Source organism: Mobula birostris, chromosome 28 (genome assembly GCF_030028105.1).
Source record: "Mobula birostris isolate sMobBir1 chromosome 28, sMobBir1.hap1, whole genome shotgun sequence".
Classification (NCBI taxonomy): domain Eukaryota; kingdom Metazoa; phylum Chordata; class Chondrichthyes; order Myliobatiformes; family Myliobatidae; genus Mobula; species Mobula birostris.
Genome location: NC_092397.1, coordinates 19,932,761 through 19,957,516, shown reverse-complemented (window position 1 = coordinate 19,957,516; position 24,756 = coordinate 19,932,761). Strand labels below are relative to the sequence as shown.

Here is a 24,756-nt window from a genome sequence, read left to right as displayed (position 1 = left end):
TCAGCCCTTTATTATTTGATATAGCATTAGTACCTCTTGCAATTGCTATTCGAGAATCTCCTAACATTATTGGTATAACTTGTGGGTTAAAGTCTCATAAAGTATCAGTTTATGCTGATGACTTAATTTTATAATTTTCTAATCCTCAAAAATCTATACCAGCAGCTTTAGATTTATTAGCACAATGTAGTCTTTTTTTCAGGATACAAATTAAATCTTAATAAGAGTGAACTTTTCCCTAGTAATAAGCAAGTTCCCTTATGTCAGAACCTGCCGTCTAGATTGGTTAATAATCAGTTTTCATATCTTGGAATTAAAATTACCTGTAAACTTAAGGATTTATTTAAGACTAATTTCTTACTCTTAATTGACCACATTACACAATTTTCGTTTAAAAGGTCTCCACTTTATTTAACTTTGACTGGTCGTATTAATGCTGTTAAGATGTTTATTCTGCCAAAATGTTTATATATATATATATTTCAGGCATTACCGATTTTTCTTCCAAAATCTTTTTTTGATAATGTAGACTCTAAAATCTCTTCATTTATTTGGCAAAATAAAAACCCGCGATTGGGTAGAATACATCTACAGAAAGCTAAGAGAGATGGAGGCTTGGCATTACCTACTTTAGATTTTATTATTCGGCAATTAATATTCGACACATGAAATTTTGGTTACTTAACCAAGATATACCATCCATTCCTAAATGGGTAGTTTTGGAATTATATTCTGTTCAAGGCTCTGCACTTGGCTCGATATTAGGTTCTTCTCTTCCTTCTTATTTGAAACGATATAAACAAGTTTGCAAACCGATAGTTAAACATACCTTACGCATCTGGTTTCAATTCCGAAAATTTTTCGATCTTAATCAATTTGTGCTAGCGATTCCTATTATTAGCAAAATATTTTTCTCCCCTCCTCTACGGACCGTGCCTTTCAAATTTGGAAGACTAATGGTATATAACGGTTTTTGGTCTTATTTTCGTACGGTTCCCTTATGTGTTTTGAACGGTTATCAAACAAATACAATTTACCAAGAACACATTTTTTTAGATATTTGCAAGTTAGAAATTTCCTAAATACCATACTTTCTTCCCTTCCGGCGTTACCCCCTGCAAATATTTTAGACGCTATCATTAACCTCAATCCGTGTCAGAAAGGTGTAACGGCTATTATTTATAATACCATCATGAAACTGAGGATAGCTCCATTCGATAAGATTAAGACTAACTGGGAAATGGAATTGGGCCTTACTATCTTGGCGGATGACTGGGCTGATATTTAAAAACTGGTTAATGCTTCCTTTATCTGTTCCAAACACTCCTTAATTCAATTTAAAGTTGTCCATAGAGCACACATGTCTAAAGATAAATTAGCTCGTTTTTTATTCTCATTATAACTCTCTCTGTGTTAGTTGTCATGGGGAGATAGCTTCCTTGACTCACATGTTTTGATCTTGTCCTACTCTGGAAACTTTTTGGAAAGACATTTTTATTATTATTTCAAAGGTTTTGAATAGTGATATTTCTCCCCATCCTATTACTGCTATCTTTCGATTACCTAACACTTCTAGTAATTTATCCCCCTCAGCGCGTAGAATGATTACATTTCTTACGTTAATTGCGAAAGGATGTATTCTACAACATTGGAAGGAGATTAATGCCTCAACTACGTTTTTTTTTAGTTCTCTCAAACGATACTGTGTCTAAATTTGGAAAAGAATCAAAATAATCTTTATGATACTTCAGTTAAATTTGAACAGACCTGGAGATCCTTTATTCAATATTTTCATTTAACGTAACTATTTTTTTTTCTCCCTGATCATATATACACTCCCGTCGTGGATTTTATCTGTTATTATTGGAGGTCGGGTTTGAGGACATGATTGTTTAATTTGTTTAAGTCTACATAGTTAGCCCATTGCTTTGCTTTGTAGCTTAGTTGCACGACAGTTTTTTTGTGTTGTTTTTTTAGTTTTTTTCCCCTCCTTATTGACATATATGGAAAACCAGTATACAACTATATTGCCTCGTTATTTTGTAACTAACTTACGTTGTTTGCATTTTTTATATTAATATGTTTTTGTATATCTATATTGTAACAATGTATTGGTTGCTATAGGTTTTACCTTTTGTGTACTAATTGAGTATAAAGATTTAAAAAGAAAAGGAAAATGAAATTGGGCCGGGTCTTGGAGGAACATACAGGAAGCAAGCAAGAAGTCACACTGTGAATCAGAAGAGTGTGCTGTACCAGAAATATCTTCACTCAGAAGTATCAATGTGTACAGGTTGGTCTGATGCAGACACAGAAAACAACAGTATAGTAGGGAGAGGACAGGACCACTTAAGGACAAACATGGCAGTTTATGCCTGGAGCCCCCCACTCTTATGGACTGCAGCATGTTGGGACCTGATGATATTTGATTTTGGTCCCATTAGATTTTCTCTCGTGATGATGACTCACAATATACTACAGTACGATATGGGAACAAGCACTTCAGCCCATAGTAGTGAGCTGAAGTAATTAAGATACTAAGTAAAAGTTCAATTAAGATAATTCCTTTTGCCTACGGAATATCCATATCCTGCTATCTCCGCATATTCAAGTCCCTATCTAAGAGACTCTTAACAACCTCTATATGATGGTCTCTACCAACATGCCTGGCAGTACATTCTAATTATCCACCACATCCTGTGTGTGACAACAAAACCTCCTCTGAATATTGCCCTTTTGCCTTAAATGCGTCCCTTTCATAACTGGTGATTTCTGTCTGGATAAAAGGAACATTTGCTTATCAATGTCTTTCAAATCTATAACCTTCCATTTCATCTCCTCTCACCATGGCTCCAGAGGAAAAAAAAACTACACAAGTTTGTCCAACCGTCCACATAGAATATGTTTTCTATTCTGGTGAGCATCTTGTAAACCTCATCTGCCACTACAAAACTAGTGTCCCTGAACCGGAATTTGGGCCGTGTCAGAACTGGGTGACAACAAGGACAACAAATTGTGTGAATAAACAGAAAACAGAATGAATGATGATATAATATGAAGTAGATATCGGGAACATGAGTTGTGTTGTCCCTGAATGTAAATTCATTGTTGGGTTGTGTGAAATTATCCCCTCTGCTTCAAAACCCCGACCACTGGGGGATAATAACTACTCCTGAACCTGGTGCTGTGGGACCTGAGGCTCCAGTAACGCCTTCTTCATGGCAGCGTCGAGAATCGAGCATCGTCTGGATAGTGTGGCACTTGATGATGGATGCTGCTTTTCTGTGAAAACGCTCTTTGCAGATGTGCTCAGCGGCGGGGAGGGCTTTACCTGTGATAGGCTGGCTACATCCACAACTTTTCATTTCCCATTACTTTCATGTCATTGGTGCTTTCATACCAGACCATGATGTATCCACTCAGGAGATTCTCCACTGTACACCTATAGAAGTGTGTCTAAGTTTTAGACAACATACTAAATCTGCTGACACTGACAGTGTATAGGCTGTAAATGCTGACAAATCGTTTCGGGATGCCAACAAATTCTGTTCCTCTAAATTTCCACACTTGAAGAATTTCAGTCAATATTGGGGAAATTGTAGTCACACACTACGCTGTTGCTGTTACATCTTTCCAATAGCCCACCTACATTTCTGTTCATCTTTCTCCTGCTGGCATTTTGAAAATAGTTGGAAATTGAAACACACAACATCTCAAAATACTGCTTTATCAATTCTACGTTACATCCTGGAAAATGCCCACTGGGAGGGAGCGGGTAGATAGAGTCCATGGACTGCAGTCCATTATGAGAGTTGTGCAGGTCTCTGTCCTTGAATTGCTGGGATAGTACTAGAGTTTAACGGTGGAGTGCCGGGTGTGTAAATTGCTGTGCGCTCACTGCACAGTGCTGAGAGTTTTATAGGTCTGTATCGTGGATGTGAAGGTCTGGATATTGTGAAGTTCTTTGTCCCTGTAGTCCACTACTGATTGTTCTTGGGCAGTCGTAAACACACGGCATGTTTATACCGGAGTTTCAGCCTGGCCTTGCTCACCATGCTGAGTTGCAGCAATTTGTGTTCCTGCAGTGCATTTTTGGTTTCTATTTGTCCGCCTCACTGCTGTGCAGTGCTGGAGCTAAAGCGGGCAGTGTCCATGCAGTCCAGAGCTGGTTTGTGCAGGTCAGTGTTCTTGCAGTTTTGCAGGTGACTGGTGTACACAACGGGATGAATATGGTCTGTGTTTGTCTGTGACTTTACAGTGCAATCCGTGGTTTTTTCATGTCTTTATCTGTCGAGCAAATGGGCTGGTGCTTGAAGTCTGTGGCACCACAGAGCAGTGTTGAGGTTGTTATGATGTTTGTACCTCTATTCTGCCCTGCTCTGTATCAATGGTAATACATTTTCTTAAATCCTTGTAGTTGTATTAGAGTCGTTAACTGCTCTGTGCTCTCACTGACCAGTGTTGTGCTCTGGCAGCTCAGTGTGCTTGAAATGCAGTGCCATTGTTTTTTTACAGAAGTGTCTCATTATTACAGAAAAAAAAAAAAACTCGTACACGCAGGTAAATTTGTCATGGTGGGGGAGCTGGGAGCGGACACAAGTGCAAGACAGAGACACTGGAGTACTAGGAACTGGATATGGCTTGAGTTACAAAATACACGTGGACTAAGATGTTAACTGTCCTGTGCTATCACCAGTGGGATCATCAGTCGATCTGCCACCTGTCTTCAGGAGTTTTGGCCCGCTTATGATCAAGACTCCCTCGAGGTTGTGGGCCTGCAGTGCTAAAGCACCACCTCCCACTGGTGAGCTTAACAACTCGGCATCTGCCTCTATCAGATTTGTTGGTCACTTCCATCCAACCGATAGTCTGCTCTACAGGCGTCTATGCAACTACTGAAGGGTTTGCAAGATATGTATACACAGTCTGACTATCTGCCCCTCTGGATATACTTGGTCCACACCCATGCTGATCCTTTCTCTGCTACCTCAGCTACAGCCCTGCTGGTTGACTTGATCTCTCTTCTAGTGAAGACAAAGTCACGCAGCCACTTCTGGAGAGTGAACGCAATAAATCCACGGCAGCCTACTTCGAATAGATAGCATGAGACCTTCCACCCTCTGTCTCTGCACTCTGATCTTAATTCTGCATACTTGGTTAACTTGCGCTCATGGGCTTCATCCATGTTGTCTTCTCAGCGGACTGTGAGTTCACCAATAACCGCTTCTCTACTGGTGTCAGACCATACGATTATATCTGGACGCAATTTTGTGAAAGCTATTTGCTCAAGGAAACTGCCTTTCCCGTACAGGTCAGCCTTGACACACCAATCACTGGCTGAAGAAAATATGCTTGATCGTGAGCCTATGCTGTACACCCTTGACTTGGAGCCTTCCTTCACAAATGATATACGATGTTCTGTGAAGCATGGGACATGAGATAAGTTGTGCTGCAGTACTCTCTGCTCAACCGCTTCTGTTACAACTTTGAGAACGTTGTCATGTCTCCAAGTGTACATGCCGCTGGAAAGATTGACCCTGCATGCACTCAAGATATGTTGAAGTGTTCCCTCCTCGCCACAAGCAGCACACCTGTCTGCTTATCTTCATACCAGGTGCTGAAGTTGGCAGGTGTTGGAAGCAGATCGTACGCTGCTCTGCATAAAAAAAGAAATGCGGAGCTGTTCCATCTGCACAGGACAATCCAAGATAGGTGTCGTTGTTCAACACTTTCCCACCGGGTCCAAGCCCCTTGTTTGGCCAGGCCAGCTGTTTTAGTCAACCTCCTCTCCTCTTCTTCCTCTCGTATTTCTTGTGTTACAAGCTCACGGCGCTCCTTACCTGTAGAAGATGACCACCAATTGTGGGTTGTCCATCCAAGTCCCTGGCGGCCTAGCTGGATAGCCCCAACCGTCTTCTTGTGCTTCAATCTGGACTCTGCCTCATCAACTGCTACACGGGCTGACCTCTTCCTGCCTGATCTCACATCCGGCTGGGTGTTCTTGATGACAGGGCCTTTTGAGTCTCGAAGCATCAAGAATGATCTTACCTCGGCTACCTTGACCTCCTCAACAAGGGATTGCACTGGGATGGTAAGCTTTGTCTGGTTACCGTGGATTGCAACATTGGTGAGGCTGCTCGGTAGTCCAAGCCACTTCTTCACATACTTGTTGATCTTCCGTTCCATTGCCTCAACGTGGGACATTGCCACTTCATAGACAGTTAGTGGCCACATTATCCATGGCATCAGTCCGTACTGCAAGCACCACAACTTCAACTTGCCAGGCAAGCCACAATTGTCAACAGGCATCAGACCTCTGCTGATCTGTTCTCTTGTCTATTGAACCCTCTTGGTGTCTCTCAGCTCATCTGTGTACCATCGCCCGAGGTTCTTAACTGGTTGGTCCTGAATGGATGGAATCTCCTCTCTACAAATGGTGAAATGAAAGTCAACCAGCTTTCCTCTCCTAAGAACAAGGCTCCTTGACTTCTTGGTCTTGAACTTCATTCTTCCGCAATCCATTAGCTTCTCGAGTCTAGACAGTACATTTTGCACTGCCTCCGTGCTGGGACGCAAAAGTGTAAGGTCATCCATGAACGCTCGTATTGGTGGTAACTCCTCTCCGCCATCAAGTGCGACTCCTGGTCCCGCTGATTCTGCAGCCCTCATAATAACCTCCATGGCTAACACAAAAAGGATGGGTGAAATTGCACATCCCATTGGGATTCCAACATCCAAGCTCTGCCACCTAGTTGTAAACTGCTGAGTAGAAACCTCATCCGGAAATCGTTGTAGTACTGCATAACAAAGTTCCTCAGCTTAGCAGGAATCCATAGGAATTCCATCGCAAACCCAATCAGGACATGGGTCATAGAACCATATGCATTTGCCAGATCAAGCCAAACTACAGCCAGATTTCTTCTCAGCCTTTTTGACTCCTGGATGGTTTGCCATATCATACTAAAATGTTCAAGACGTCCTGGGAAGCCTGGTATTCCTGCCTTCTGCTCAGATGTATTTACTAATCCATTCTCAATCACAAATGAAGATAGTCTTTCTGCCAGAATGCCACACATAAACTTCCCTTCTAAATTCAGGAGTAAAATTGGTCGGAACTGATTCAATGTAGAAGAATTCTCTTCCTTCGGGATGTATAGTCGTTCAGCCTCACTCCATGACAAAGGAACACCCCTTGTCTCCACACCACCTTTAACAATCTCCACAAGCTTTTCCTCAGCTGTTCACACTTCTTGAACACCTTATACGGCACTCCATTAGGTCCTGGCACTGAACCTGACCTTGCCTTTCTGATGAACCGTTCGACTTCTGCCAGTTTGGGTTCTGACAGATCGAACTTCACTCCTGGCTTGGTAGGCGTAACAAGCCCTGAAACGTCAAGCAAAGGAGCCTCCCGCTGTTCATTAGAGTAAGTGCTTGCCAGGTGATCCTCAAGTTCTTGTTGACAGATGTTAAGCTGCCCACTCTTACTTTGTTCAAACAGTTTATTTGTGAAGTAGTGAGGATTCTCAAAAAACGACTCTCTTGCCTTCTCTCTCTTCTTTCTCTTTTTACCTTCTGACTCTGCACGACGGAGTGATTCTAACTTCATTCGAAAATGCTCTCGGAGATCAGCAAGCCCTTGCTTGTCACCCTCACTGGCTACCTTCCACCTCTGTCTCAACGATCTGAGCTCTCTCCTCAACCTACTAATCTCCTTCTGGACCCTACTTGGTTGCTGTGTAGGCTTTGTTTTCTTCAATTAAGCCAAACCAAACCTGCACTTTCCAACATCGTAAATCATATCGCCCATCACTTCTAACTTTCTCTTTGATGTTCTCCTGAGAGTGTTCTCCAACATCATACTGATATCCTCATCAAATACACGCCAAGCCTTCTCATCTGCCATTGCTGGCCACTTGATCTTCCTCATCTTCTCTACCTCCTCACCACCACCATCATGCAAAGAATCTACCTGGGTACTGTGGTCTGAAACCTGTCCTGTGTTATCGCTCGTCTGACCTGGAGTATGATGACTCTGTCCAAAGCGAATCGGGGTGGCTTGTGAATCAATGGTTGAAAACACCACATTATCTGTGCTTGGTGAAGAAATCTCATCTTCATCCACTGGGATGGCATAGCACTTCAACTTTGCTTGGTGGACTCGTAAACCTTTGATGCTGGAAAACGCTCTCCCACGCCAACAAACTGGACAATCAGAGCCTCTTATCCTAGCTCTTGGTCGTGGTCGTTCCCTGTAATTAACTGTATCCGTCCGATTGGGTCCATCATTCTCCCTCCCTCTCGGAGGACGCCGAGGGTATGTATCTCCATGTAAACTAGAAACTTCGAGAGGTGGGTGCTCTTCTAAGCTGGTGCCCGGACTGCCAAAGTTAGGGACGTGATTGGATGCAGACTAGGAGCTGGGACAAGAACACAGATTTGGGCTAGGAATTGACTAGGATAGCGGAACCAGGACAAGGAACTTTGAACTAGCAGCCTGGGCATGGACTCCGAGCCAGAGTCTAGACAAGGACGCCGGAACTAGGCGAGGACATGATGTGGCTTCAGGACTGTACACGACTCGGGTTTCCTCGAGGCTAGGGTATGGACTCCGAGCCAGAGACTGGGCAAGGACCCAGAACCTTGGACTTGACTCGGGTTCGTACTCCAGAACTAGGCGAGGACAGGACAAGGCTAGAGAATAAGTACTAGCAACAGGAATGTACGTGACACTCCTTGTCAGGACAAGGGAACCCCAGCACGGGACGAAGGAACACCAGCACCGGGCTGGGCAAGGTACTCCTGGGCTGGGCGAGACACATGGACAAGGCGAAAACACAAAGCCGAGGCTTGGACAGGACAAGGTTCTTATACGTGGCTAGAACTGCACGAGACCCTGAAGACTTGGTCGAGGAAGAGACAGGAAGGCAAAACCTTGGTCAAGGGAGAGACAGGAACGCAGGGCCTTGGTCAAGGGAGGGACAGAACATGGACTACAGAACCGGGTCCCCTACTTCGAAATAGGACGTAGGGCCGGGACTCATATACAGAGCACAGAATATGACAAGACGGTTCCCAGCACAATGCAGCGGCAGACGCCTGGAACTAACTAAAGAAGGCGTGGACACAAACAGATCCAACACGAGGTAGAGGCAAACGGCCAGACCTACCTAAAGAAGGCGTGGATATAGAGGGTTCCCAACACTAGTTAGCGGCAAGCGGCCAGTCCTACCTAGTAAAGGCGTGAACACAGAGGCAGCACGAAAGAACGATAGACAGATCCTTATCTTGCTCCGGCGATTAAATTTGAGAGCGGTGCAGGCGACCGTTACGTGCGTGGTAAGGCCTCAGGCGAGGCAAGGCGAGGCAAGGTCTTAGACGAGGCAACGCGATGCAAGGCTTCAGACCCAGCAAAGCGCGGCAAGGCTTCAGACGAGACAAGGCCTCAGACGAGACAAGGAGAGACAACGTTTCAGACGAGGTAAGGCTTCAGATGAGGCCAGCCGAGTCAAGGCTTTAGACGAGTCGAGACGAGTCACGGCTTCAGACGAGTCGAGACGAGTCTAGGCTTCAGACGAGTCGAGGCGAGTCTAGGCTTCAGACGAGGCAAGGTTTCAGATGAGGCAACGCGATGCAAGGCTTCAGACCCAGCAAGGCGCGTCAAGGCTTCAGACGAGGCAAGGCCTCAGACGAGACAAGGCTTCAGACGAGACAAGGCGAGACAACGTTTCACACGAGGTAAGGCTTCAGGCGAGGCCAGCCGAGTCAAGGCTTTAGACGAGTCGAGACGAGTCAAGGCTTCAGACGAGTCGAGACGAGTCTAGGCTTCAGACGAGTCGAGAAGAGTCTAGGCTTCAGACGAGGCAAGGTTTCAGTCGAGGCAAGAGTTTAGAGAGGCAAGTCTTCAGGCGCGGCAATGCTTCAGATGAGGCAAGGCTTCAGTCGAATCGAGACGAATCAAGGCTTCAGACGAGTCCAGACGAGACAAGGCTTCAGTCGAGGCACGGCTTCAGACGAGACAAGGCTTCAGACGAGACAAGGCGAGGCAACGCTTCAGACGAGGTAAGCCGAGTCATGGCTTCAGACGAGACGAGACGAGTCTAGGCTTCAGACGAGGCGAGACGAGTCTAGGCTTCAGACGAGGCAAGCCTTCAGGCAAGGCAAGGCGTGGCAAGACTTCAGACGAGTCGAGACGAATCAAGGCTTCAGACGAGTCGAGACGAGTCTAAGCTTCAGACGAGTCGAAAAGAGTCTAGGCTTCAGACGAGGCAAGGTTTCAGTGGAGGCAAGAGTTTAGAGAGGCAAGTCTTCAGGCGCGGCAATGCTTCAGATGAGGCAAGGCTTCAGTCGAATCGAGACGAATCAAGGCTTCAGACGAGTCCAGACGAGACAAGGCTTCAGTCGAGGCACGGCTTCAGACGAGACAAGGCTTCAGACGAAACAAGGCGAGGCAACGCTTCAGACGAGGTAAGCCGAGTCATGGCTTCAGACGAGACGAGACGAGTCTAGGCTTCAGACGAGGCGAGACGAGTCTAGGCTTCAGACGAGGCGAGACGAGTCTAGGCTTCAGACGAGGCGAGACGAGTCTAGGCTTCAGACGAGGCGAGACGAGTCTAGGCTTCAGACGAGGCAAGCCTTCAGGCGAGGCAAGGCGTGGCAAGACTTCAGACGAGTCGAGACGAATCAAGGCTTCAGACGAGTCGAGACGAGTCTAAGCTTCGGACGAGTCGAAAAGAGTCTAGGCTTCAGACGAGGCAAGGTTTCAGTCGAGGCAAGAGTTTAGAGAGGCAAGTCTTCAGGCGCGGCAAGGCTTCAGACAAGGCAAGGCCTCAGACGAGACAAGGCTTCAGACGAGACAAGGCGAGACAACGTTTCACACGAGGTAAGGCTTCAGGCGAGGCCAGCCGAGTCAAGGCTTTAGACGAGTCGAGACGAGTCAAAGCTTCAGACGAGTCGAGAAGAGTCTAGGCTTCAGACGAGGCAAGGTTTCAGTCGAGGCAAGAGTTTAGAAGGCAAGTCTTCAGGCGCGGCAATGCTTCAGATGAGGCAAGGCTTCAGTCGAATCGAGACGAATCAAGGCTTCAGATGAGTCCAGACGAGACAAGGCTTCAGGCGAGGCACGGCTTCAGACGAGACAAGGCGAGGCAACGCTTCAGACGAGGTAAGCCGAGTCAAGGCTTCAGACGAGACGAGACGAGTCTAGGCTTCAGACGAGGCGAGACGAGTCTAGGCTTCAGACGAGGCGAGACGAATCTAGGCTTCAGACGAGGCAAGCCTTCAGGCGAGACAAGGCGCGGCAAGATTTCAGACGAGTCGAGACGAATCAAGGCTTCAGACGAGTCCAGACGAGACAAGGCTTCAGGCGAGGCAGGGCATGGCAAGGCTTCAGACGAGACAGGACGAGGCAAGGCTTCAGACGAGGCAAGGCTTCAGGCGAGGCAACAGACGGGATTCAGTCAGGAGGTATGGACAGGAGCAATCCAGCAGCCAGAGACTGAATCCTGAAGTTGTTTACGAGGCCAGCTAAACGAGATTCAGCTGCCTCAACAGAAAGTGGGGAAAACCGGAATACCTGGAATAAGGTGCATGGACTGGACCGTGAACCGGAATGTGGATTTCACGGACCGGGCAATGACAGCATTCCCCGCTCAATGGGAGCCTCCAGGAGACCCAAAACGCATCCCAGACTATTGAAGACATGAGCGGGTGGGGGTGGGGCATTCGACGCGAAAGAACCCAGGATAGCCAGAGTTAAACGACATTGTTTGTGTCGCTGGGACCAAGTCTGCTGGACAGTTTTGTCATGGTGAGGGCGCTGGGATCGGACCCAAATGCAAGACACAGACACTGAATTACTAAGAACTGGACATAGCTAGAGTCTAGAGTTATGGACGTGAGTGGATGCAAACTAGGAGCTAGGACAAGAACACAACCTTGGGCTAGGACTTGACTAGTTTATCGGAACCAGGAGAAGGACCATCGAACTAGGAAACTGGGCTTGGACTCCGAGTCAGAGACTGGTGAATGACCTAGAACCTGCGTCTTGACTCTGGCTCGGACCCTGAAACAAGGCGAGGACATGATGCGGCTACAGGACTGGACATGTCTGTGGATTTTTTCGAGGCTTGGGTTTGGACTACGAGCCAGAAACTGGGCAACGCCCCAGAACCTGGGACTTGACTCGGGCTCCGTCTCCAGAACTAGACGAGGACAAGACGTGCCTACAGGACGAGGAGTAGCAACAGGACTGGACATGAAACTCCTGGACAGGACAATGGAAACACAATACAGGACGATGGACCCCCAGCACCGGGCTGGGCAAGGTACTCTTGGGCTGGGAGAGACACATAGACACGACGAGAATACAAAGCCGAGGCTCGGACAGGACAAGGTTCTTGGACGTGGCTAGAACTGGACGAGATCCCGAAGACTTGACTTGGTCAAGGAAGAGACAGGAACATGGAACACAGAGCCGGGACCATCTCCCCCCCCCCCCCCCCCGGCACCTTGGAAACAGGACGTAGGGCCGGGACTGAAACACAGAACACAGAATATGATAGGACGGTTCCCAACACAAGGCAGCGTCAGACTGCCTGACCTACCTCGCGAAGGCGTGGACATAGAAAATTCAAAACAACGATAGACAGTTCCTTACCTTGCTCCGGCGACTGAACTTGACATCGGTGCAGGTGAGGCAGAGCTTCAAACGAGGCAAGCGAGGCAAGCGATGCAAGGCTTCAGACGAGGCAAGAAGAGACTAAACTTCAGACGAGGCAAGGAGAGACTAAGCTTCAGACGAGGCAAGGAGAGACTAAGCTTCAGACGAGGCAAGCAGAGGCTAAGCTTCAGACGAAGCTAAGCGAGGCGAAGTTTCAGACGAAGCAAGGAGAATCTTAGCTTCAGACGAAGCTAAGGTTCATACGAGGCAAGGCGAGGCAAGGCTTCAGACGAGAGTTTCAGACAAGGCAAGGTGAAACAAGGCTTCAGACGAGGCAAGGAGAGGCAGGGCTTCTGGAGGGTCAAAGAAGGAAGGGGAACAGAAGGGATTCAGACAGGGGGTATGGACAGGAACAATCCAGCTGCCAGAGGCTCAATCCTGAAGCTATTTATGAGGCCAGCCAAATAAGAATCAGCGGCCACAACAGAATCTGAGGAATACCGGAAAACCTGGAATAGGGAGCAGGCAGCGGACCGTGATCCGGAATGCAGATTACACAGACCAGACCATGACAAAATTAGCTGTTTCCTGGAGACGAGACTGACTGTTTCAGATCATTAGTGGACACAGGATCATTGGGGGATACACTAGAACATTCAACCCATCAATTCTATAGTGTGGAGCGTCAAGTCTATAGTACAGCATTCCCACTGTCCCATTCCCAATTCTCTTCCCATGATCTGCAGGTTACTTCTTCGGAAGGACCTGTCCAGTTCGTCTTTGAACAATTTGATTGGCTGTTCTCATCACGCCTGCAGGCAGTGTGTCCCAGATGAGAACAACAGTCAGTGTAAAAATAAGAATTTCATTTCATGCTCCTTTGATCCTTTGCCCATTCTTCTCAAATCATTGAACAATTTACAGTGAACAGAACAGCACAGGAACACTCCCCTCAGCTCACTGTGTGTGTGTTGACCATGACGTCAGTTCGATCTGTATGTTTGCCCGCATGTGGTCTGTGTCCCCCAGTGGACTAAATCCCTCAAGGTATTTATCCACCTCAATGCACTTTGAGAGACCCAACAACACCTCTTGCTTAGGATCAACACGCCCGAGAATGTCAGCATACCCGCTTCCCGATCTCGCTTTCCTCCAGGTCCTTCTCCTTAGTGAACGTCAATGAATGCAATGTATTCATTTTGTACCTCGCAGTACAGAAATCAAAATAATATGTATCATCCATTAAACAATCCGATCTCAGTTTAAGAGGGCACCACAGATTCGACAATGTCACAGAGCCTGTTTTCTCTCACTAACTCTCTCTCTCTCTTTCTCTTTTTCTCTCTCTCTGTATCTCAAGCTAGTCGTTTTCTCGTTCACTTTTAGTCATCCTACAACTATTGTTCTTCCAATTTCGAGGACTACTTTTATTATTTTACCGGTCTTCACATTCTATTGATGGATAACACATTACTTTCCAATTGTCTTTTGAACTTTGTCAAATGTAAGACGTGTATATAAGACGACTGCATCAGAAATACCAAACACAAAGTCCTAGAGCATCTCAGCAGAATTCTAGTGTGTTCCCTTGGATTTCCAGCATCTGCAGATTTTGTCGCGTTTCGACATTAGCAATATGGTCAATTGATCGTTTCCATCCCGACCTTTTTCTCTATTGTATCCTTATTGACCAGGATGAAGCTGAGTGACTGAAGGACAGATCAAAATGGGAAACTACAGAAAAAGGTAGGTGTCGGACAGCGTCGCTGATCTTCGTTGAATACGGAATAATTAGACAACAAAAATGAAATCTCTATATGTAGCTGCTCCGTGACAAGGTTCAGTCTTTGTAATTAAAGCTACCGGTCTATTTCCACTGGAAACACTACTGACGTAACAACAAAGATTATTCATGTACACAGTAGATGTACATCAGAGACTGAAATTGTTTGTTCAAGTAACTGTAACTGAGAAAGTTAGTGAAGAGTATAACCGTATCTCTGGAGACTGAGCCTCTGTATAAATCCGGGTTGATGTGAAGCATCAGCTCAGTGTCTGGCGGAGCTGTGAATTCAGGAGCAACAGGAATCTCAGATTCTCATGAAATGGTGTATCCAGTCATCTGGCGGATACGAGACATTTACTATCCTATTATTTCAGCCTTTGGAATACCCAGTAAGTCGCAGTGTCAGCTGCTGTTGGTGAGAAGTCATTTTCAATTCCAATGTTCTGATTGTCCTGTCACTGCCACATTCCAGTCCCAGTATTCCGCATTTCAGGTTTGGATTGGAAACAGCGGGACTATGGATTCTGGGATCAGGATCTAAAACAAACGGCTGCAGGAACTCAGGGAATCCGCCAAACTCTGTGGAACTGAATGGGTCAGGCAGCGTTCTACCAGCGGTTTGGGATCCATAATGGGATGCTCGGGTTTCTGTATTTTTGGTCTTGTAGCAGCTGCACTGAATTTGCAAATATTGTGTTGAAACAGCCCGCGGACTTTCAACCAATTGATTGATTGTCCATATTTGTAAATGAGCGGTTGACTGAGTTAGGTGCGATGTTCAATCCATCGACTGGCAGTAACACTTTAGCAAATGTCAGGAGTTCCATGATGTGGATTTTTAATAACTTTGTGCAATATAACTGACGGACAACACAATGAAATACTTGTTGAGCAGATTATCACAAGCGACGTGGTGCTTCATAGTTATCCATACTGTGAAATGTATTCTATTATATCTACATCTGACACCGTTACAGACATCTGACTGCGGCATCGAGTTTGCCGCTGGACATTGAATTCCTCTCTCATGCTTATCTGCGATGGATTCAGTGGGAGGAATCATGACTGTCGTGAGGTTGTGTCAGAAATCTGTCAATGTGTTGTAACTTGAGTGACAAGGCAAGAGCTGGAATAGGAAACAAATTCGGGGAATGCTGGAAACACGAAACGCCAAGCAGATTGTACAGAAAAAGAAAGCAGTTAACACACGTGTCTGGGTCTATCTGACAACAGTTCTGAGGAGAGATATTTTACCTGTTTTTTTCCCCCACATATTCTGTTTTACCTGAATGAGCTTTTCCAGCATTTCTTGTTTTTGTTCCGTCCTTCGGCAGTTCTGTCGCTGACAGGGATCGCCATGGAAGTTGGTGATTGTGTAATGGAAGAATCCCGTCATCAGTGTCCGAACGACACGGGGAAGGCACCGGCAGAAAATGTTCCATCCAGTAATGGCTCAGAGGAGGTAGTTACCCAGTTTTAGCTTTCCACTGGCATTTCACATTTTGATCATCAGTAAGTAATCCGTATTCAAATTATTTTACGGTGCAAAGTCGTTCTATGTCTCCGCCAGCTCTGCGCGCTCTCTCGAGCCTCCCGCCGCTAAATCCAAGAATTAAGTGGAAACATTACAGGATCCGCTCAAACTGCAGAATTGGCTTCTGTTTGGATTTTCTCAAACTGCTGTTCCCTGTCTCTCTTCCAGCGAACTTGGTGGCGACTGTGATCCTGTCCCGGGAAAAGAGATGTCCCTCGAAATGTATCACTCTCTACCTTGTGGGAATGGCAGCGGCTGATCTCCTTGTCGTTATTTCGAATCCGCTGCTGAAGTGGACTGCTGAGATTTATTTTCCCCGATCATTCCTGCGAATCACTCCTGTGTGCCGACCCGTCACGTGGTTGATGTTTGCGAGCACTGCCAACTCAGTCTGGCTGACTGTCGCTTTCACCGTCGATCGAATCGATTTGTGGCTATTTGCTGTGAGAAGCTGAAAACAAAATATTGCACCGAGAGAACGGCGGCTGTGGTTATCGGGAGAGTGAGTGTGCTGGCCTGTTTCGAGACTGTCCCCTGGGGCTTTGTGTACGAGTCTGGAGAAACAATCGATGCTGTTTCCTGGTATTGTATCTTAACAACGAGCTTCACAAACTCTCCCTCATGGGCCGCATTTGAGATTTTTTACCGCATTTTCTGTCCTTGCGTCCCTTTCATTCTGATGTTGCTGTTCAATATTCTGGCTGTCAGGCGGATTCTAGCGGCCAGTCGAGCCCGCAGGGGGCTCCGGGGACAAAAGAGTGGAGAGAATGACAAGGACCGGGAGATGGAGAACCGACGCAAATCCATCGTTTTGCTCTTCAGCATCACCGGTAGTTTCATATTGTTGTGGAGAACACTGGTGGTATTTTCTAACTATGGACGGATTACCAAGAGTTATGTTTATTCTATCACGGATCCCCTTTACGTCACAGACCACACATCGGCAATGCTACAGATTCTCAGTTCCTGCACCAACACGTGTATTTACGCCCTGACTCAGAGCAAATTCCGACAAGAACTAAAGAATGCGGTCAAATACCCACTGAATCTGATTTTGAAACTCACGAAACGTTAGAAATAAATGCTGTAAAGTATTGCAATTTAGCTGCCTTCGTACGCCCTATTCTAGCTCCCCACTTGTGGATAAATGGAAACAATGTGATGAATAGAGTTACAAAACAAACACAAGAAAATCTGCAGATGCTCGCAATACAAAACAACTCACACAATATCAGATCCTGATAAAGTGTCTCGTCCCGAACCGTCGACTGTTTACACTTTCCCACACACAAAATGCTGGAGGAACTCAGCAGGTCTGGCAGCATCTACGGAAAAGAGTAAATTGTCGACGTTTCTGGCCGACACAGTTCATCTGCATCCTGTCAACTGTTTACTCTTTTCCGTTTTGTGTGTGTTGCTTAGAGTGACAAGACAGCTGTTTACAGTTGATCCCGACAGCATCATTGGCCTCACCTTCCCAAAAAATCCCCTTTTCCCCTCATGTCCTGCCCTGTTAAATTGAAACTTGAGGCGAACCTGTTTCCCCTGCTTCCCGGTTCTGACAAAACTGCCTGACCTTGGAAAATATTTTCGTCTCGATCAACCACTCCTGCTTCTATCACAACCCGTCTTTTCCTTCATACTCTTTTCTCCTCCTTCTCTACCTGGAAGTTTCCCTTCTTATTGCCACCTTGAACTATCTTTATGTAACAGATTTCTTTTTTACAATTGAAGACAAATACCATTACCTTCACTTGTAGCTCTGTGAGAAATATAGGGATAGAGAAAGACAGAGAGAGAGAGAGAGAGAGAGAGAGAGAGAGAATGGCGAGAGAGAGGGGGACGGAAGATAGAGAAAATAGAGACAGGGAGGGCAAAAGATAGAGATAAAGAGAGCGAATGAGACACAGTGAAGGAGTGAGCGGGAGAAGGAGACAGCCCGAGGGCTGAGGCGCGAAGGATAGTGAGTGAATGAGACATCGTGAGTAAGAGGATGCAAGGGAGAGCGCACGACGGAGAGGACGTGAGAGAGGGTAAGCGTGAGAAGGAGTCATCCCGACATCCTGAGGGGGAGAGAGGTAATGAGACATCGCGATGGAGAGAGGGAGAGAGAGAGAGAGAGAGAGAGAGAGAGAGAGAGAGAGAGAGAGAGAGAGAGAGAGAGAGAGAGAGAGAGAGAATGAGAACGGGAGAGACAGAACAGGCTGCATGACATTGTCAGATCTCTGTTTCCCTCGAACCCTGAGATCGGCTTGTGTTTGTGGTGGATGATCAGAATTATTTTGATTCATGTACTGCTACTATTGTAGATATTTGTTTTCCTTTCTGTACTAAAACCGTGCGGAATCTAATAAAGTGTTTTGTTTTTAACACGTGTGCAGTCGCCTTTGTTTGTGAACGCATATGTAAATAACCTGGGCTGAATCAAAAATGAATACTGAATGAATTTTAAAACAATTTCCTTACAAAGAGGATATTAGATAAGTTCATGAACATACAGGACATAGAAGGATATGGATCACACGCAGCAAACTCTTTAGCCAGGATATACAGACAGGAATATCTGTGCAAATGAGTGAGGTTGCAGGAAAGTGCGTTACCTTCATCATGGTATGATCAAGGATGTCTGTGAGAAGGTACAGACCATTCTGAAACGGTAGGATGAGCAGCCAGATGTCATGGTCCTTATTAGAACTAACAACAGAGAGAAAACTTCCTGCAAGGAAAAGTTAGGGAGGTGAGCAGTAACTTAAAAAATAAAATCTCTGGGGTGGTGATTTCAGGATTACTTTCGATGCCACATGCTTGCGACGTAAGGGATCAAATGTTGGTGAAATCAAATGTGTGGCTAACCATCTGGGTCAGGAGGGAAGGCATCGGGAACGCTCATCATTAGGCTCTGTTTTACAGGGAGGATGGGTTACACTGAAGGGTAAATCATATTCTCACACGGAATCTTGCTGAAGCCACCCTGATGATTGTGATCATGTTGCCCCTGGAGGGTATGTTGGTATCCAGAGCTACAGAGCTACAGGTAAGTTGGTTCATTGCTGGAAGGTAGAGATGAGGTCAAAGAACACCTAAAGGAAGTCAAAATGGGGTCACCTTAATGAGCACAGTGGGACCGAACGGCAAAAGTGAGCTTATTTCAGTGTAGGGTGTAAAACAGCTAAGGCAGACGTAGCTCGATCTTGCATTTATACACGGCACAGTGATTGCATCCATTACAGAGATCTGGTTGGAAGAAGGTCAGGACTAGTATATAAATATTCCAGCATTTAGATGATTTATAGAGTCCAGAGGAAGCTAAAAGAGGTTGGGGAGCTGCACTGCTGATCAGGCAGAATGTCACAAGCTCGAGCTCATCCCGGGAGCTCAACCAGTAAGACAATGTGGAGGGACTCAGGAATAAGAAAAGTGTAATACTCTAAGCCTTATAATAGCCAGTAAGAGAGGGAAACAGATATGTCAGCAGATTATTGACTGATGTAGACGGTTCACTAGGGAAGGGACATGGGATATTGTGGGAAATGAGCCTAGCGAGATGATTGGGGTTTCATTGAGATAGATTTGCAGAGTATAATTCTGGAGGATTTCCTGTAGTTGTTATGAAGGATAAGTCTGAACCTGCAGGTGGACGAATTAGAATCAGGTTTATTATCAACGGCATGTGACGTGAAATTTGTTAATTAGTAGTAATAGTTTAAGGTAAAACATAATGTCGAACAAAAAAAGGAATAATAAATAAATAAATAATATATAAACAACAGTATACATATATTGAAAAGATTAGAAATTGTGCAAAAAAAACCAGAAATACTATATATTAATACAAGCCAGATAGTGTCCAGGGTTCAATGTCAATTTAGGAAACGGATGGCAGAGGGGAAGAGGCTATTACTGAACCACTGAGTGTGTGCCTTCATGTTTCTGTATCTCCGACTTGATGGTAACAGTGAGAAAGGGGCAGGCCTTAGGTGCTGAAGGTCATTAATCATGTATACTGCCGCTCTGAGACACTGTTCCTTGGATACTTTGTAGGCTTATTCCCAAGATGGAGCTGACTAAGTGTACAACCATCTGCAGCTTCGTTCGGTCCTGTGCAGTAGCCCTCCATACCAGACAGTGAAGCAACCTGTCAAAATACACTTCACGGTACATCAGTTGATGTTTCTGAGTGTATTTGTGGACATAACAAATCTCTTCAAACTCTAATGTAGTATAGCTGCTAATTTGCTGGTATTTAATTGAATTCATTCTATCCTCTACCAGTGAAATCTTCCCCGTGCCACTGGCTGCAACACAAGCCCGAAGCATGATCGATCCATCCCCGTGCTTAAGAGCTGGAGAGGGGTTCTCTTCATGAAATACTTCACCCTTTTTTCTCCAAACATACATTTTTTTTTTGTGGCCAGAAAGTTCTATTTTAACTTCATCAGTTCACAGGACTTGTTTCCAAAATGCATCAGGCTTGTTTAGATGTTCTTTTGAATATTTTTAATATAACGTTTTGGCCGCTAAGAGAGGGAAAACTCTGATTTCAAACTTTGCTGCCTTGCGGCCATACCCACTCATGGGAAAGGCTTCGGGAGTAAACCCTGAGGACAAATCCGGAGCTGGAGTCCCTAAGGCAGCCCGACGTTGCCTTCAACCTCGATCTGGAAACTCCTGCGACGACACTGGTGCCAAGCTGCATCGGCCCTTGCCCTTCCCTTGGACAACATCAGTATCTGTTGTGTGTTTTATTCATTAAAAGTGATAACCACATATATAAAATAGAATACTACCTTTCTTTGCATGCAGTTTGCCATGAGATGAATGGACAGAACATGGAATATGAAACCAATACAAACTCTCATTTGGCACCAGTATATCTAACGTTTGTCTTGCAACCATTACATGTTGCGGTTGTTCCTTCGGACACTAGCTCCTCTCTGCCCTCTGGTGGCAGGTGACTCGAACGCAAGACCCAGCTCCTCTGTGCCGTCTGCTGGCAGGTGGCTATAACACAAAACCCAGCTCCTCTCTGCCCTCCGGTGGCAGATGGATGTAACAGAAGACACAGCCCCCAGCATCACACCCCCCATCATGCCCTCTGTGGCAAGTGGCTGATTTATTGACCCCACTGACTCTCTTTGTGTCATTTTCCGACCAAGATGTCTGGATGTTTCGTTCACATCATCGTGCAAGATAAATAAACCCACAACCTGACATCCCTACGACACGGTTGATGGCATTCCAGACTGCAGGGAACAATGTTTATTTGGGTAGTTGATGGTCATTCCGTTTCAGTCTGTAAGATTGTGACAAGTGATTTCCTATTTAAATATTTTCTCTTTAATTTGGCTTGGATGCGAATTTCCAAAAATGTTCTGTTTCTATTCAGGACTAATGTGCTGTCTTGTGTTTGGTGAAATATTTACTTCTTCCGCCTTTACATCGGCCTATTAAACTGATACACTGATTTTATATTTTAAAAAAAGCTATTGTTTTTCTTTGCCTTAAACTCCTTAAATTTCACAAGTCAGTGGTGTGGGACCGTCAGACAGTCACGTCTCCTTTTCTCCCTGACGCAGCTCCCCACAATGAGAATAAATCGAGGAGAGGTCAGACATATCTTCATATACAAAAAGAATCAATGGGGGTGCATAGTGATCAAGAAGAGAAACTGAGGTTAGGTGAGTGACCAGGATCGAAATGAATGGCGGAAATGGCTCGAAAAGTCGAATAGCCTATTCCGACTTCTATTGTCTAGCTTCCAACATCCAACCTTTGTGATCAGAGTCTCAGACAGAAGATATCATCGTTCATTTGACACTGGTGACGTAGCTCAGTGGAGGAGCGCAAGTGTGAAGTCCAGGGTTCAAACCCAGCTCTTCCACATTGTTGTTTGTGAAGTTTGAAATCTGAGCAGAGAATCCCAGATGAAGAAATTTCCCGCACTATCGTTGGCCTTTCATTACCGTCGTGAAGGCGCCACGATAACCTTGTAACCCATGGGATAGTTAGGAATGGTTCCTTGCTGCATATGAGTCCTCGGTAGGGAAATTCTAAAAACACCCCCACTTTTAAGGAAGGGACGAAAGTTCAGCCGTGGTGTTCTGAACGTTACAGCAACAACTACAATTCTCATTGAAACCCACTGAATGTTGAAGAACCAAGATTATGTGGACGTGGAGAGGATGATTCCTATGGTAGGGGTGTCCAGAACTAGAGCAAACAGCCTCAAAATTGAGGGTAGACCTTTTAGACTGAGTTAAGGAGGATTTTGTTTTAGCCAGAGAGTAACAAATCTGTGGAATGCTCAGCCGCAGACTGCGGTGGAGGCAAGTGTATGGGGTTGAGTGGGATCCGGGATCAGCCGGGATGGAATGGCGGAGCAGACTCGATGAGCTGAATGACTGATTTCTGCTCCTATGTATTATGGTCTTATGGTCTAACTAAATCCCGATGAAGGGATGGTTTGAGGTCTGTGATTGTGATGCGGAAACCAAGTCGGTATCTAAACCCGCCAGTTCCGTTCACAGGGAGACGAGGTGAACTTCTGGTTCAACTTGGAAATCGAACATTCATTCAATGATCAGGACAGGATTAGAACTTCAATGGGACCTCGGGATTGAACGTCGTGATTCCCGAGTGTGGCTCAAAATGTCATTACTTATAAAAAAAAAACACAAGAGTGATGAATTGTCCATGTTAACATTTAAATAAGATAAACCACATTCACTGGCAAATATCGGGAACGAGGTGCAAGATGGGGTAAAGCATAAACGACATGGAGAGAATAACAGGGTGGTCCAGAAAGTAAGGAAGAAAGAAACGAAAGTGAAGACAGAGTTAACAACAGAAAGTGAAGTAAATGGGTAGGAATAAGGGGGAAATATGGAATTGATGCAACATGGACAAACACAGAGGGAGACCCAGACATATACAGACGTAGACACAGACCCAGACATATACAGACACAGACACAGACCCAGACATGTACAGACACAGACACAGACGCAATCATGTACAGATACAGACAACACCTAAACATATACAGACACAGACACAGACATAAACAGAAACAGACACAGACATACAGACACAAACCCAAACATGTACAGACATAGACAAGACAAAGACAGATACAGGCACCGACACAGACATAGACAGACAGAGACACAGACACAGACTGAAATATAGACCCAGACATATACAGATACGCAAAAACACATACCCATACCAACACACACAAACGCAAACACACACAGAATGATACGCGCACATACACAAACAAACGCAAGAAGTTGCACTCATTCATGGGAGAGCAATACTGCTTTTTTTCCATAGCAGAGTGGCGCAGCGGAAGCGTGCTGGGCCCATAACCCAGAGGTCGATGGATCGAAACCATCCTCTGCTATCTCAACTGCTGCCAACAACAATTTTCTGTCAGTGTGCTTTAAAACACGACGGGATCCCATCTTTGGTAGATGCAAGGAAATCCATTGGCTTTCGGCTGGACTGTACTTTTATATGTTATCCTTTTTAATTTTTGCGGAGGTTTCTGTTTGGTTGGAAAGATTAACCGATTGTGTATTGAGGTACCTTAATGTCATCTATTCTCTGCAGAAAAAGCCCGTGTCTTGTATAAAAACAGAAAAATGCTGAAAACACGCAATGGGTAGGCAACATTTGCAGGAAGAAGAGGTTTGATGTTGCTGGTGGATGCCCGTTCGTCATAACTGGAAAAGAGAGAAAATGAACAACAACACAAACAAACTGCTGGAGGGTCTCAGCAGGCCAGGTGACATCTATGGAAAAGAGTACACTCAACGTTTCCGCCCGAGACCCTTCATCAGGACTGGAGAAAAAGATGAGAAAACCATGCAGAGGAGCTTCTCTCTCTCTCTCTCTCTCTCTCTCTCTCTCTCCCTCTCTCTCTCTCTCTCGCCCCCTCCCTCCCCCGACCCCCGCTTTCTCTCTCGCTTTTCTCGATTTTCCAATCGTTCCCTGCATCGATTACTCAGGCAATAAATCCTGTTGGGGAATGCTCTTTATCCCAATGCACAATCAGGCACAAATTGGAGCGTGTCCTCTGGCCAGTGCTCGACAAAGAAGTAACTGAATGGGAAAGGATTCCCGAGTCCTCTCCGGTCGCAGAGGAAGAAATGTAATATGTCTGAAATATCGGTTTGACCCCGTAAGGCCTCGTGTGTTCGGACATCTGAATGACAAGTTTACTTTCGCGCTGGTTTCTCGTCATTGGTTAGTAAACCCGCCCGTCACAGACATGAACTTCTATTTCTCTAACTTTCGGTAATGTTCATGCCTCCTTTACCATTTCCTATTTTCTTTTCCATCTCTCATTATTTTCCTACCTGCTCATCACCTCCCTCTGGTGTTTCTCCCTGTTTTCTTTCTTCCATGGCTTTCTGTCCTCTCCTAATAGATTCCTCCTCTCTAGCCCTGTATCTCATCCACTGATCAACTTCCCAACTCTTTACTTCACTGGCCCCTCCCCCTCTCACTGTTTCACCTTTCACCTTGTGTTTCTTCCCCCCTACCCCTACCTTCTAACTCTGACTCCTCGTCTTCTTTTCTCCATTCCTGATGAAGGGTCTCGGCCAGAAATGTCGACTGTAGTCTTTTCCATTTATTCTGCCATGCCTGCTGAGTCCCTCCAGCATTTTGTGTGTGTTGTCCAGGTACAGGTGACGATCTCAACAGGCTTGCAGGTGAAGTTTTACTTCTCCTGGACGGACGATTTGTGTTTCTGAATGGTGGTGCAGGGGC

The 24,756-nt window shown here is 45.6% G+C and overlaps 1 protein-coding gene and 1 non-coding gene across 2 annotated transcripts in view; both read left to right on the top strand.

Moving 5' to 3' along the window:
• Nucleotides 1-24,756, top strand: part of LOC140189355 (uncharacterized) — a 944,498-nt gene that overhangs the window by 742,297 nt on the left and 177,445 nt on the right. The gene's annotated exons all lie outside the window — the stretch shown is intronic.
• Nucleotides 23,312-23,383, top strand: trnam-cau (transfer RNA methionine (anticodon CAU)). The gene has a single exon. It is a non-coding gene; the product is annotated as a tRNA-Met (tRNA).